This window comes from Crocuta crocuta, unplaced genomic scaffold (genome assembly GCF_008692635.1).
Source record: "Crocuta crocuta isolate KB4526 unplaced genomic scaffold, BGI_CrCroc_1.0 scaffold1758, whole genome shotgun sequence".
In the NCBI taxonomy this organism is placed as follows: Eukaryota; Metazoa; Chordata; class Mammalia; order Carnivora; family Hyaenidae; genus Crocuta; species Crocuta crocuta.
Window position 1 is genome coordinate 173,537 of NW_027531929.1, and position 15,452 is coordinate 188,988.

Sequence of the window (15,452 nt, forward strand, 5' to 3'; positions counted from 1 at the left end):
CGGGCAGCGCCCGCCCCCCAGTCCGGCTTCTACCAATCCGAAGAAAACTAGAGGCGGGATCTTGCTAGGGTTTTCCCTCGTGGCTGGAAGGGCGGGGGAAGGGGCGGGAACAAAGTTGGAGACCGAGGAAGTGGGGTGAGAGAGTGACGTGGGGTGGCCCGAGAGCCGGCCTGCCAATTACAGAGCGGCGAGAGACAGCCAGAGCCAACAGGAACGGAGTGAGAGGTTCTCCGACCAATGGGAGTCTAGGGAGAGGAGACGGGAGCCAATGAGGTCTCCGCGTCCCACCGCTGGGGCGAGATGGTCAAGTGTGGGAGGCAAGTTGGTCCCCACTTGGGACTCTGTCCGGTTGCCTAGCAACCGAGCTGGGCTTCTGTAAGATTTTTGAAATACCTTCTTTGAATTCAATCTTAACGTTTTCTAGTTTCCAGAGAAGCCAAGCGCGCCTACCTTACAAGTTGAAGCAGGATGTCACTCAGAATTTGTAAATGTGTAAATATTCTAAACACCCTATTTGTAAGTACTTAATACCTCTATTCAAAACTAACTTGACTAATTTTAAGAGACTGCTATTGGTACGATTCTTCCTAAGTAAACTGGAAACAAGACGGTTTGGGGTTAGAAACCAGTGAGGACGTAAGGGGCCTTGCCTGAGCAGGGAAATTGATCCCAATTGTAGGGGTTTGGGTAGCCCGCGCACTCTGAGGAAAGGGGCTCCAATCTGGCCTCACTGTTATCTTCTGAGCTTGATATAGGGTAGGTGCCAAATAAAAAGTTGTTGAAAGAAGGAAGGGCCCCATAATTGCCTGTTTAGCGAATCCATGGGGTATGAACTGTCTAGCTTCCCTAGAAAAGAATAAGGAGCAAGAGAGGCAGCCAGAGGAAATCACTGGGAACACCATTTGGGAGAATCCAAGGGAGGACAATTATGGCCTTAAATTAGACTCTGCCTCATCGCCTCCTTAGATTGAGAATTCATAAAACTTAGATTTGGTGGGGGACCCTGAGGGTCGTTCCTATCTCTCCCCCTCTGTTTCACTGAGACCCAGGAATGCTGCTAACAAGAGCTCATTGATGATTCTGTGCATCGCACAACTACTTTTATATGAGATTTATTATCTGCTATAGATATTAACCTAGTAAGAGACATTGTCACCAGCAAAGTGGCAAAATATACTGGCAATGGAACTATTGTGAAGTGGTGGCGTAAGTTACTCAGGGAAACAGGCCACTCAATGACTATCATCGCCCCATAGTATTGCCTGATTCATACACCCAAAAAGTAGATGTTAAAAGAGAGAAAAATTGCCTGGTTGTGATCAACAGCACTTTTGAGGGGGGAATTAAACATTCTTGGCATATTAGAATGCATTGAAAGACAGGAAGGACAACCAAAGGAAGAAGATACAGCTTTATCCTTAGAAAGGAGAGTAAATAGTTCCAACTCCAGGAGCTCACAGTAAGAAATGATTAGCAGATAACTGTGAGGATGATCATCTTGTACAATAGGAAATTCCCACAAGGCACAGATTGTCTTTTTGATCGAGTTAATCTTCAATTAAGCAAAGTGAGCACAGTTATGGATACTGGGAAGCTAAGCAATAAGCAATAAAATGGGTTAATAATTAGATATAGAGCATCTTAATTGAATCTTTAAGAACAAGCCTCAGAGACTCTGTGAAAGATAATAGATAATACGAAGCTACACAAATATCAGCTATGGCCCATGCAGTTGAGGACAAAATAGACATATATTTATTTTGGAAGGGGCTGCAAGTTTCTCTGCATTACAATTTTATACAAGCATAGTCAAGTCAATGCCGTACTTGAATGTGCATTTTTAAGACATAGTAAGATCTATGTTTTCTTATAGTTTCTAAGTTGAATGCTAAGTCATATTGGTCATGCACTATAGATGCTACACATCAAAGTCAAAATATGGTTTATTGTTCTGCCCTGCTTTGAAAGGAACAAATATTTATTAGAGGCAGGAACATCTAATGATAGCCTTTAGTATTATAAATTCATCCATTGGACAAACACTTGTTTACTTGCTTTGTAGCAGGGATTGTGCCAGGCCTATGCTGTCCAATAAAGCAAGCATTAGCTGCATGTGGCTCTTGAGTACTTGAAAAGTGGCTAGCACAAAGTGAGATGAGATCAGTGTAAAATACAACCCCGATTTTAAAGACAGTACAAAAATAGGAACTAGCACCTTAATTATCTTTATATTGGTACATGTTACAATAATATTTTGATTCTATGGGGTTAAGTAATATATGTTATTAAAATTAATTTCACCTGTTTCTTTTTAGTTTTAGTGTAACTGCTGGAAAATGTAAAACTTTATCTGGGCTCCCACTTGTGCTAGACAGTAGGAAGACCCAACAAAAGACTCTTTCCTCAAAGAGTTCATAGTCTAACAAATGGAGAAAAGTAAATATGGCAAAAGGCTGGGTTTCCATCTCACTAGGTAAAGAGTAGGAGAGGGTGGGCTAGGAGGAATTTTCAAATTTGCCAATTCCATCTCTTCAGGTTTAACAGCTTTATTTTGCCTAAATATTCCATAGATTCAACGTTTAATTCCCTATTAGGGCTATTTCTCCACAGGCCCCTCGACTGGGCAAGATGGATTCTGGAGGAGCTCACTGGGTTGTTGTACATCGGAGGAGGGCAGGGTGCTCAGCCCTGCTCCTGGGCCCTCCTGCTGGCCTCCTGGTGCTCACAGGAACCCGGGCTCGGCTCTGCAAAATCTTAAGGCTCATCATGGCTTTCACTGGATGCCTTACCAGCAGTCCACCCTCAGCAGCCCTACCGCAGACCTTGACTTGAGGCTCCCTCACCCCCTTTTGCAGCATGACCCCTCAGCGTGGCCAGTTTCAGCTCTCTCCTGTGCTCTGTGTGACGTGAGGAGTTTCTGTAGTTCTTCCACACAACTCGGGACCTGTCCCTACCTGACAGCACAGTGACACTAGTTCACCTCCACTGCTGCACTCCAAAGTAGGCTGTGGTACCCAGGGATATAGTTTCCTTTCTCCAGAACCATCATCCACCCCCTCCTCAAAGATTTCTTAATGGGAACTTGATTGAAAACCCTACTGATTTAGCACGTTTACCCCAACAATCCGGTAGTGTTTCCAACACGACTTCTCTTCACGGATTTATCTCTTGCACTTCCTCTTTCCCACTTCATCCCTGAAAGGGTTATTACTGTGTGAGGATGCATGACAGATATTTCTTAAGTAGCACAATTAGTAATCACAACATAGTTCAAGTGCTATACAAAGAAGCATGCCCAAAGGACGCTAGAAGTTCAAAGGAGAAGCATCGAACTCCTCCTGGTGTCAAACGAAGGTTTTCCAGAGCAAGTGATATTTGTTCATTTATCATGTTCAGAGGTCTTTATGGAGCACTACAGTGTGCCAGGCACTGTTCTAGGCTCAGGGATTCATTGTGGCAAGGAAGACAGACACAATTTCTGATTGTGTTTCCTTCAGTGAAGGAAAACTGAACATTATGTAGGAAAAACAATAAGTTGATGTCTCTTCAGGCAGTGAGAATACTGTGAAGAATAGAATGCGGTGTAGCAATGAGACAGAAAATGCCTGTGGGGTGGACAGGTCCGTGAGGTGGATAGGAAAAACCTCTCTGAAATAATGCCATGTGAAGGTTGAGAAGGACCCAGTCTATGAAGCTCTGGGGTCAGAGGGATGCCAAGTGGAGGGGCCAGCAGGGGCAAAGGCTTGCCTGGTGAAGAATAGAAAACAAAAGGCCCATGTGTCTGAGCTGAGTTTGGAAGGAGTGACAGGAGATATCTGGGTCGTGGACCTAGGCCATGAACAAGGGAGGGTGCGTCATTTCAGGGAAAGAGATCCATCAACTGTATAATGTGGGAACTGCAACTTCAGTCAAGAATGATAGCGTAAGTTCAAGTGGTGGTGAGTTCCAGTAAAATCTCCCTTGTGCTGGGTTTTTCATTTAAAATGGGTGTTAACAGAGCAGAGTATGGTATTTTTTCCATTCAGTTGGGAAGAAAAGGAGTGAGTTCAATGGAATGTTCTTCCCACAGTGTGATCTTGAGGTTAATCTACTTCTCACTTGTCAACATTTGTAGTAAGAGTTTACTGAGTATATAGTGTTTTTCTGAGATTATAATATGTATATTGTATACACAATCTCTCCAATTTACCACTGTGTAAAACCCAATTTACAAATGAGGAAACCGAGGTGCAGAGAAGTTAGGTAACTTGTTTCAACTTACTCAATTAAAAAGTAGCAAAAATAGAATTCAAATCTAGATCTTGTGATGTCAAAACCCATGTTCCTTCTACTATTCTATACACAGAAACACAGTTGTGTTCAAAGAGGGTGGACTGGGGTGGGGTGGTAGATGTCAGGTAAGGGAAGGTAGGTAACTTCTCCCAAGTGGCCTCAGAGGACAGCACTTAGTACCCTGGGGACTCTTACCATATAACAGTTGGTGCCTGGTTTATGGGCTCAGCAGACTTCTACCAGCTTAGTAAGAGCAAGTCCATCTGTGAGGGGTGCACTGCATAACAAGTTTATGATGCATAAAATCAGAATGCCGGTTTACTACTGATAGTACAAAACAGACCACAACCCTCAAAGTCTACATGACTCACCCTCTAGGTTAACCAACACAGAAAGTCATGTCATCCTCAGAACACTAATTGGCAAACATGGAATTGGGAAGAAAATTAGAAACACAGCTCTTTCAAGCTCTTCTTCTCCTCAGGTTAAGGTAACATCATGTATCTGTTTTTCAATAGGCTGGTCTTCCCAGGAGGAGTGAAGATAAGCCAAGGCCATGAAACTACCAATGAACTTTACCCACGGCCACTTTAAGATTGGCTTTGCCAATGGCTCAAGAATACTTGATACATAATCCACTCCTAATCGCTTCTTCTGTGACTCATTCTTAATTAGACATGGTTTGCATTTGTATCTATGACTTCTTTTTTATGAATCCGTGACTGACCATCTCTACTTCCCATTCTGTTCTCTAAACAAGTCAGTACAGTCAGGTTAAAGTCTAGTCTTACTGCCTGAGTAATATTTGATTTCTTCAAAGTGACTTTTTCTATCTCTGCTTCAGTATGTGTCAACTTGTTAAAGGTTATTCTTCAGCAGATGACAGTTTCCCGGTCCTTGGGGGTACCTCACAGAAGACAGCACCCCCTGAAAACACATACTGGTGTCAGTCTCCCTCACAGTAGCGTATGCAAGGAATATGTTAAGATAGTGTCCAGCCCACAAAACAGCCTGAGTAATGCGGTGTGGTTCCTAGTGAGTCACCTTAGATTTGGAGCGCCCAGGCAGGCACTGAGCCCTGAGGCCCAAAGCTGAGAAGTAAAGAGGCACTAAATACCTTACACTCTGTAAAGAGCAATACTGGAGCCAGTTTCATTCCTACAAAGGAATTTTGAATTGGTGAAAGGAAAACCTTTCTACAATCAACCACCACCTGCCCTACCTCCACAACATAAAAGAAAATTGAGTGGTGAGGGTAGGAAGAGAGGGAGGTCAAGAGACGTCAGCCCAGAGAGAAGTTTGGGATTCTAGGGAGAGGGCCACTTCTTGCCCTCTGGAGGAAGGGTGGTTATTTCTCCATTGCTCCCAGGTTAAATCAAACTTTGGGGTTATTGACAGGAAGAGAAGACTGACATTTCCCTCCTCGACTGACCACCCGATTGCTGAGCTGCACAGCCTAAAGTCCTGTCCCACTGCTGCCTTAGGAGCACTTTGGGGGGTGGAGGAAGAATTCTTGGAAAAAATTTACATATATCCCCCAGGGGAAGGGAGGGAGAACATTAAATGTAAAGATTAGTGCCTGCTTTGGTCTGTAGATTTTTTTAAAGAAAATGTGTTGGAATAGTCGCTTGAGGAATTGCCTGCGAAGGAGACAGGAAACCCTGTCGTATGATGCCACGACACTAAGAGAGTATGAAAGAGAACCTCAGAGCTTCCCACGGCTGCATGTGAAGGCTCTCCTCGTACACAAGGGGTGAGGGCTGTGTGGTTGCTGCAGGAAGATCTTGCCACGGTTCTGCTCCACTACCCCCGTGGCTTTGTTTGGCTTTTGTCTTCAGGCTTATTTAGTCACATCACAAGATGGTTGCAACGGGTCTAAGATTTATGTCTTCGCCTAACAATACTCAAAGGGTAGAAGAGGGGAAAGGGCTTCCTTCCCTAAATCCCCTTGGAAGAGCAAAGACCACTTTTCTAAAAGCCTCTCTGGATCCTCTCATATTTCATTGGGCAGAATGGCATCACGTGCCCATTCCTAAATCAATCATTATGGGGGAATACCATTATTATTATTATCTTCAGCCTTCTCTAAATTTTTAAAAATGTTTATTCATTTTTGACAGAATGCATGGGGTGGGGGGANTCCTAGAAATGAATAAAAATATTTAAAAAATAAAATAAAATAAAAGGAATATGGGGCAAAAGACTAAAGGGTAGGCAGGACTTGGATCTGCCCGATGGAGGGGTCCCCAGCTGGGAGCTGTTATACTTGAGCAGCCACCATCCGATGTGTGGGTGGAGGTGTCTGGGGGCTGCATGGAGGCTGAGTAATCCCAGGACTCTTCCTGCCAGACATGGGATTTTATGGCAAAATATTCCCTTCAAACCCAAATTGGTTGCCGGTTGATTTAATTTGGAGATTCCATTCACTGGTGTATTAGTCAATACTCTTTGGGTTGCAAAGAACAGAAACGAACATAAACTAGCTTAATCGATGTGTTTGTATAATGAAAAATCCAGGAGGTTGGTTTTATTTCAAGGATAATTGGATTCAAGAGGTCAGTCGATGTCTTTACTACTATAGCACTCTCCGCCCATGGAGACTGATTTCCTTGGTGTTGGCATTTTTCTCAGAAAGGCACCTTCTTTGCTCAAGAGTCCCGTCCCACAGGCTAACAGTTTGAAACAAAACAAGCAACATCCTTGTGCCCACAGAGCTTTCTTTCTAGCAGGGTGGTCTAAGGAAAAACACACTGCTATATGCTTCCTCCATTCTCTCTATCACGACTTCACTTCTGACACCAGACATGTGGGTTCCCACACATTAAGCAGTTCTTCGACACCAGCTGGATGTCCTGCAATGTAACTCGATTCTGACGCTATCTACCTGGAGAAAGCATCCAATCTTACAGTTTAAAGGCCCAGTCTCACAAGACTGCCTCCCTCTCAAACCACTTCAGACACAGTCACAAGTCCTGGTTACTACCTGTGCTTCTCTCCCACCACTTATAAATCAAAGATTCCCATGGTACCCTCCCCTCTTAGGTTTAATTAATTTTCTAGAGCAACTCATAGCACTGAGGAAACCAGTTTACTTACTAGACAAGAGTAATTACTGGCTTATTACAAAGGATTTTAAGGATGTAAACGAATAGCCAGATGAAGATAACATAGGGAAAGATCCAGAAATGTGTCAAGTACAAGAGCTTCTGTCCCCATGGAATTTGGAGTGTGTCGTCTTCCCAGCATTGGGTAGGTTCTCGTTCACCAACCCAGAAGCCCTTCAAACTCTGTTCTTTTGGGGTTTTGTGGAGGCTTCATTTCTTAGGCATGGTTGATTGAATTCAATCTCCAGCCTCTCTCCCCTCCCGAGGGGTGGGGAATGGGGGGGACGGGTAGAGGGACTGAGAGTTCCAATACTCTAAACACAGGGTTGGTTCCCTGCGAACCAGCCAGCATCTTTAGGTGCTTTCCAAAAGTCACCTCATGAACATAAACTCAGGTGGGCTTGAAAGGGGTTTGTTATGAATAGTGACATCTTTATTGCTCTGACCACTTAGGATGTGCCAAGGGTTTTAGCAGCTCCATGCCAGAAATGGGACACTGACCAAAAATACATTTCTAATTATAAATCACAGTGTTAAACATGGAGAGGAGCCAGTGAAATATGTAAGCAAATCTATAAATAAGTTAATAAATAAGCTGAAATGTTTCCAGAGAGAATACTAAGAAAACAAAGCAGGAGAGTAAGATAGAACATGATTGGCTGAGAGGTGGATGGTGACACATGAAGGGTTAGGAAAACAGTCATTTCTTGTGAAAGTTGAGCTGAGAAATGAATGATTAGAAGGAGCCAGTCCTAGGAAGCTCTGGATGTTGCAAGAAGAACAGCAAGTACAAAGGTTCTGAGATAGAAATAAATTACCCGTGTCTGATGAACGGACAAAAAGACAAGCGTGACTGAGCTGAATTTAAAGAACTAATAGGCATTAGCCAGACTTGGAGATGGGGCGGGGTGAGGGGGGAGACAGGGGGAATGATCGTAATATTTTAGGTAAAGAGAACAGTAGCAGTGTGGGAATCATAACTTTAACCAGAAGTACACTCACATCAACCAAGTTTATGATGCTTACTATGACATATTCAGAATGCCAGTTTCCAATATGGTTGCCTGGAAAAAAAAGTGCAGGCAAATAAAATATGTAATCAAGAATAAGGAATGCCAATTCACAAATATATTTAAAAATATATTTTTGAAACTCTCTTTGATGCAGGCAGGTATGTCCGGCCTTGGAATGATGAGTTGATGTGGGAAAAGGAGCAGCGAGCTCCATCTCACGACTTGCATCCAAGCAGAGGAAATGCCATCATGCAAAAGTTGTTTTAAAATAGTAACTGTTTATATTCCAGCATAACCTTACTCTCAAGATGAGAGTCCTGAATTGTAGCAAGTGTTAAAGAATAATTAAGAGGCAATCTGCCCAGAACACTTATTAACATCGTTACTGATGCTGAATACTTAAGAAAAAGACAGGAAGAAGTAAAACAAGTTTGGTTGCCATTTTAAAATATTGGCTTGAGGCTCCATTTCTGAACTGAGAAGACAATGTTAAATCACTGTACCCACATACTGAATGCTTCGAGTTTAAAAAGTAGTGAACACGTGTGATATAGTGAACGTGAGAACTTCAATATTTCTTGTCTTAGGTATTTTCTTACTTGATTCTCCTCCTTGGAACCAAGATTTATTGTTGTGCTAACTTTTTGTTTTGTGGACTTTAATACTTGATAAGTTGAACTTTGTATTTGATCTGTCTGGTGATAATAAAACCACTATAAGACTACAAAATGGTGGAGTTAAGTATGATTTGTCTTTTTTTTTTAATGATAGAGGTTTTTTTTTTAATGTTTATTTATTTTTGAGAGAGAGAGAGCACAAGAGAGATAGAACATGAGTGGGGGATGGGCAGAGAGAGAGGGAGACACAGAATGTGACGCAGGCTCCAGGCTCTGAGCTGTCAGCACACAGCCTGACGCGGGGCTTGAACTCACAAACTGCGAGATCATGACCTGAGCTGAAGTCGGCCGCTTAACTGACTGAGCCACCCAGGTGCCCCAAGAGTTTATTTCTTTAATGCTTTATTTATTTTTGAGAGAGAGAGAGCACAAGAGAGATAGAACATGAGTGGGGGATGGGCAGAGAGAGAGGGAGACACAGAATGTGACGCAGGCTCCAGGCTCTGAGCTGTCAGCACACAGCCTGACGCGGGGCTTGAACTCACAAACTGCGAGATCATGACCTGAGCTGAAGTCGGAAGCTTAACCAACTGAGTCACCCAGGCGCCCCAGGTATGATTTGTCTTAATACACAAAAACATTTGGTTATTTGCACCACTGCCAAAAATTGTTATAGTGCACATTTGTCATTTTTTATCTTCATTTCTGAGCCCGTGGACCTGTTTCCCATATTTAGGAAACTCCCTATGAATGGTCTTCCTCCCACAATCAGGTGAGAACAGCAGATATTTACTTTCTCACAGCACCTAACAAGGGAGAGGGCATGTGACCTGAATTTAGCGTGTCAGAGGCATCCACCTGCGTCTTTGAACGTGAAGTTAGTGTTGCAAAGAAGCAAAGCAAGTGGAGAATTCTTTCTGGCAGTGGCTGCACCATCCACTTTCATTTAGGGGAGGGGCGGGGGTGGAGGACAATGGTGACCAAAGGCCAAAAGTGTGTTCAAGATCAGTGATGCAAGCGACAGCCCACATACAGAGTTCAGCCGGGGAGGCAGGCCCTTCCTGGCTGGCTAGCCTTCTTTCGTTCCTGCCCATTTTCCAATGCTGCTTTTTAAGCCTTCCCCAAAACTCTCCAAAATGCCTAACATCATTGCAATGAATCCCTTTTCTATTGAAACCAGCCAGAATTGGTGCCCAATACAATGGCTAACTTTCTATGGTTGTACTTTGCTGAATTTATTGTACTTAATTTTATGTTTTAAAAAATCCCCTGAAGTTATTTCATTCTCTTTTTTGTTATTGGGAGATTATGAATGTGGGATTTTATTTTTATTTATTTATTTTTCAAGTTTATTATTTTTTTTGAGAGACAGAATGTGAGTGGGGTAGGGGCAGAGAGAGAGAGAGACAGAATTTGAAGCAGACTCCAGGCTCTGAGCTGTCAGCACAGAGCCTGATGCAGGGCTCAAACTCACAGACCGGGAGATCATGACCTGAGCCAATGTCGGACCCTCTACCGACTGAGCCACCCAGGTGCCCCTGTGGAGTTTTAACTGATATGTGTTATAATCCAACTGTGCCGGTGTCTTTTTTAAAAGTCAGTCCTTGTGAAACCCAGAAAAAACATAAAAGTGGCATAGATCTTGGGGCACCTGGGTGGCTCAGTCGGTTAAGCATCCTACTCTTGACTTTGGCTCAGGTCATGATCTCATGGTTTGTCAGTTCGAGCCCCATGTGGGGCTATCTGCTGTCAGTGCAGAGCCCACTTTGGACTCTCTCTCTCTCTCTCTCTCAAAAATAAACACTTTTAAAAAATGGCATAGACCTTGTTGGGTGGGCAGGGGATGGCATGTGGAGGACATGACTGTATAATTCTGCTGGCCTCTCCTTCTGCTTACCCTCCCTTCCCCTGGCAGGAAGGGGGAACTTACTTAACTAGACGCTCTGGAAGAAGACGCCAGGGATAGATTCTCCCTTCCTGCTGAGAGCAGGCAGCCTGCAGAAACGGGGTGCCCCCCTGTTCTCCACCATGCAGTAACTTGCAGTATCAGGCCGGCCCTTCAGAGAAAGACCTGGCCTTGTCCACCACAGGCTCCGCTAGGACTTTACCACATTTATCCCCTTGCTGACAAGATGTTCTTCCTGTTGTCCCTTTTTCTAAGCTTCCTATCTTTAGGGATTTCTGTCTTTTTATTTTTCATCTATTTATTTTTTTAAAGTTTATTTTTGAGAGAGAAAGAGACAGCGTGAGTGGGGGAGGGGGAAAGAGAGAGAGAGAGAGAGAGAGAAAGAGAGAGAGAGAATCCCAAGCAGGCTCCATGGTTTCAGCACAGAGCTTGATTCAGGGGCTCGAACTCATGAAACCACGAGATCATGACCTGAGCTGAAACCAAGAGTTGGAAGCTTAACCGACTGAGCCACCCAGGCACCGCCCGATTTAGAAAATTCACGTATGATCATTCTTTCACTAGGAAGCACATGTCAGTGTGTGTTTCATTCACATCTTTACCTGGAAGCCTCTGTCCTGGCTTCGGGGCTCCTCTGCTAAAGGAGCAAGCCCACCACTCAGCCTCGGCGGCTGCAATCTGTCCATGCCGCCCCCCCCCCCCCACTTCAGGGAACAGAGGCCAACACCTCTGCCCAAGGACATTCTCTTTAGTAAATTGTCTCTCGGGCATTCCTCCTTCAACTCGTTCTGTCAGTCAGGGTTCAACCAGAGAAACAACCAATAGGAGACATATGTTAAGAAATCTATTATAAAGCATTGACTTACGTGATCGTGGAGGCAAATCCGTAGGGCAGGCCGTCAGGAGGGGCAGGCTGGAACTCTCTGGCAGGAGCCAAAACTGCGTCCCACAGGTGAAGCTTCTTTTTCTTCAGGGAAACCTCAGCTCTGCTTTTAAGGCTTTTCAACTTCAGTTGACTGAACCAGGCCCACCCAGATTATCTAGAGAATGACACTAAAATCAACTGACTTTGGATTTTCATTACACCTACAAAATACCTTCGCTACAACACGTAGATTCATGTTTGATTGAGTGGCTGGGGTCTGTGACCCGGCTAAACTGTCACAGGTGACTGGTGACACCCTTATTATGGGGCGGGTACTTTTAGAATTATGAAACTAGTGTTTGGGCATTTCCTTTGAAAACCTGCAACTTATTCCAGCACTCACTTGGGAATTTTGTTCCTATTGTGCCAATTTTATTTCCTTAAGTACCCTGTTGATGCTCAGCATAAGAGAATATTCCAGACAAATGAGCCCCTCGTTTGTAGTTTCCTGAACCTCCCAGCCTCACCCTCATCTTGTTGCGTAACTCACTGCTCACACATTTAACTGGCTGTACTTAGTTTGTTCCACTTAAGCCTCCTGTCCTCCGAGAAGACTCTCGGTTCCTCAGTTGTTCCCACCTCATGGTGGGACATGCCTTCCTCCAGGTCTCTTATGCTGTGTCCCACATTCGGGGTAAAGTAGGGCTCTGACCTTACTATTCTGAAATGATAAACACCAAGCCAGGGAAAGTACTTGTTTATATTATATTTATTCCATTATTGGTGTTATTTCCCACCCATCCCTAGATTGGAAGCTCCCTGGGGCAGAGACAGTTCTGGCTTATGTTTCTATGGCTTCGAGCATCGAGTACAATGCTTTGCCCAAAGTAGATCCTTCGTTTCTGATATAAGTCTAGTTGGTCTGGGTCATTATTTCTCTAAAAATGTTGTGTAACTAACTGCACATGGTAATCTCTGAATTAGGAAACCTGGTTTTGAACTTAACCCTGTTCACTTTATTTTTTCTGGCCCTCGTCTTTACTTTTTTATATTTTTTTAATGTTTTATTTATTTCTGAGAGACAGAGAGAGACAGCGTGAGCAGGGGAGGGTCAGAGAGAGAGGGAGTCACAGACTCTGAAACAGGCTCCAGGCTCTGAGCTGGCTGTCAGCACAGAGCCCGACGCGGGGCTCGAACCCACGAACAGTGAGATCATGACCTGAGCCGGAGTCGGACGCTCAACCGACTGAGCCACCCAGGCGCCCTGGCCCTTGTCTTTAAAATGAGAGTTTAGGCCAAATGATTTTCAGAGCTCCTGCCATGGTGTTCTTAGTTTCTAAGGTTTTTTAGTGCCTAAAATGAGAATGCTAGGGTGTCAGTTCCTCAAAGAAATAAACTGCTCAAAGGAGACATGTGACAGGTGACAAAGTTGGAGTTGCTGAGATGATTGATAGTAGGTTGGCCGTCCCGACCTGCTCTGTCTTGCCCTGCCCAGGGCAGCATGCTACCAACACCCACAAATCAAGGAGCTGGAAAACTGGCCAGATGTACTAGGATAACAGCAAGTGACATGGGAGCAAATGAAGAGCAAGAAGAGAAATTGAACACACTCTCAAAGAGAGGTGAGTGAGCTAGAATCTCCAAGCCTTGAGGAAAGAGAAGAAAGAGATGTCAATGAGTGAAATCGAAGCGAAAAAAGTCTTTGAGGGGGAAAGTGAGAATTTGGTTAAGAAAATCTACTTTTCTGATTGTTAAAAAAAATCCTTTTAATATAGATGAGTTTTAGCTTTACAGAAAAATGCAAATATTGTACAGAGTTCTCCTATACCCCACACCCAGATTCCCCTACTGCTGATGTCCTACAAATGTACATTTGTCATGAGTAATACATCCATATTGATACATTATTATGAACTAATTTAGATTTCCTCAGCTTTTACCTAATGTTCTTTTTCTGTTCAGCTTCCCATCCATGAAACCACATTACATTATTATGTTGTCTTAAGCTGTAACAGTTTCTCAGACTTTCCCTGTATTGTTTTGCTTTGCTTTTAAATATTTTTTCCAGTTTGAGATATAATTGACATATAGCACTGTATAAGTTTAAGGTATTCAACATAATGTTCACTTGACTTACATATATTATGAAATGATCACAATAAGTTCAGTTAATATTATTATATCATATATCATATAGATCCCAAAAGAAGGAAGGAAGGAAGGAAGGAAGGAAGGAAGGAAGAGAAAAATAGTTTTTTTTCCTTTTGATGAGAACCTTCAGGTTCTACTCTCAGGAACTTTTTTAAATGTTTATTTTTAATGCGTATTTATTTATTTTGAGACAGAGAGTGCAGGGGGAGGGGCAGAGAGAGAAGGAGAGACAGAATCCTAAGCAGGCTCCATGCCACCAGTGCAGGCTCGATCCCTTGAATGGTGAGATCATGACCTGAGCTGAAACCCAGAGTCAGCTGCTTGACTGACTGAGCCACCCAGGTGCTCCTTTAATGTATCATTTTATTTTTGAAGGAAAGAGAGAGCATGTGTGTGCATGCAAGCAGGGGAGGGGCAGAGAGAGAGGGAGACAGAGGATCTGAAGCAGGCTCCGTGCTGATAGCAGAGAGCCTGACATGGAGCTCACACTCATGAACTGTGAGATCATGACATGAGCCGAAGTTGGACGCTTACCCTACTGAGCCACCCAGGTGCCCTTCTCTCAGCAACTTTCAAACCACAGAGCCGTGTTAACTAGAATCACCATGCTATGCTTTCCAGCCTCAGTACTTCTTTAGCTCATGACTGGAAGTTTGTATCTTTGGACCATCTTCATCCAATTCTCCTCCTCTCAGACTTTCCCTATTTTCGATGACCCTGACAGTTTTGAGAAATGCTGGTCAGCTATTTTATAGAATGTCCCTCAGTTGGAGTTTGGTGTTTTTGCCATGGTTAGACTGGCGTTGTGGGTTTTTGGAAAAAGACCAGAGGTAAAGATGCCACTATCATCATATCATACCCAGGGTATGCGCGATCAGCCTGACTTACCAGTGGTAATGTTGATTGGCCACCTGGCTGAGGTCATGTTTGTCAGAGTTCTCCACTTCCAAGTTACTCTTTTCTCCCTCCCCATACTATACTCTTTGAAAGGAAGTCACTTTGCACAACCCAATCTTAGGGGTGACATTCCTCTTCTTTTATTTTCTTTCATCCTCCAGATTTATCTTGTTTTTCTTTAAAAAAATCTTTTTAATGTTTATTTATCTTTGAGAGAGAGAGAGAGGGAGAGGGAGAGCGAGCATGAGTGGGGGAGGGTCAGAGAAAGAGGGAGACACAGAATCCGAAGCAGGCTCCAGGCTCTGAGCTGTCAGCACAGAGAGCAACGTGGGGCTCTAACTCACAAACCGTAAGATTATGACCTGAGTCGAAGTCAATGCTTAACCAACTGAGCCACCCAGATGCCCCATCTTGTTTTCCGTGTAGCCTCCTTGTCACCAGGGCCCAATTACTTATTTTCTTCTCCTTCAGCCCTTGATGTAGCAGCATTTCCCCTGTGGTAGATGAATCCACATGAAGAAGTATTCTTTTCTCTCTACCTCTCTTCCACCAGAAATGTGGAGTATTAGTCAGTTACCACTGTATAACAAATCATCCCAAGACTCGGTGATTTAAAACAACAATCAC

At 43.7% G+C, this 15,452-nt stretch overlaps 1 long non-coding RNA gene across 1 annotated transcript; it reads left to right on the plus strand.

The window, feature by feature from the left end:
• The first annotated feature begins 178 nt into the window (after positions 1–178).
• On the plus strand, positions 179–5,032 carry LOC144240646 (uncharacterized). Its single transcript, XR_013337784.1, has 3 exons — positions 179–317; positions 425–516; positions 4,791–5,032. It is a non-coding gene; the product is annotated as an uncharacterized LOC144240646 (long non-coding RNA).
• Positions 5,033–15,452: the final 10,420 nt, after the last annotated feature.